Here is a 571-nt window from a genome sequence, read left to right on the forward strand (position 1 = left end):
AAAATGATGTGTGGTAGAGCCAGATCTGTGCTCAGTGGAGAGTGTCCTGGTCTTTCTACTAAAATAGACCCCGGAGACATCTTTTATATTTGCATCTCACTTTGGTGGCTTGAAAGCTGCTGTGAATTTTTTGCCAAGGCTAAACTAGAGTCACTTACAGTGAGATAAAGAGTACAGCTGATTTAGATATTTTTTCTTATGAGGACTGGGTGTATAAGGGAGAGGACAGGAAGTTTTTCCTCTTTTAAACAAAACCTAGTGGCAGAATGTGCCCAAGTGATCATTGAGGCTGGGAGCCTCATTTCTTGTTTCATGAAATTGCTAGGATGTTTGCAGGTTTAAGAGATAAAGGATATGGGGAAGGAGAAAAGTGTTCATAAAATCACAGTTTATGCAATATTACTATTTTATTTACTTTCATGCAAAGAAAAGGTCAGTTTTACCAGCAAAGAGTTAATGAATACTTATGCTACAAATGAAATTTTTTTTTTTCCAGAGAGCAGTAGAAGCGAGGTTGCTCCCTTGGGGAAGGTGAGCCGGGGGCTGAGGGGATCTGACAGCTGGTAGGTCT

The sequence above is a fragment of the Apaloderma vittatum genome, unplaced genomic scaffold (genome assembly GCF_000703405.1).
Source record: "Apaloderma vittatum isolate BGI_N311 unplaced genomic scaffold, ASM70340v1 scaffold9517, whole genome shotgun sequence".
Lineage (NCBI taxonomy): Eukaryota > Metazoa > Chordata > Aves > Trogoniformes > Trogonidae > Apaloderma > Apaloderma vittatum.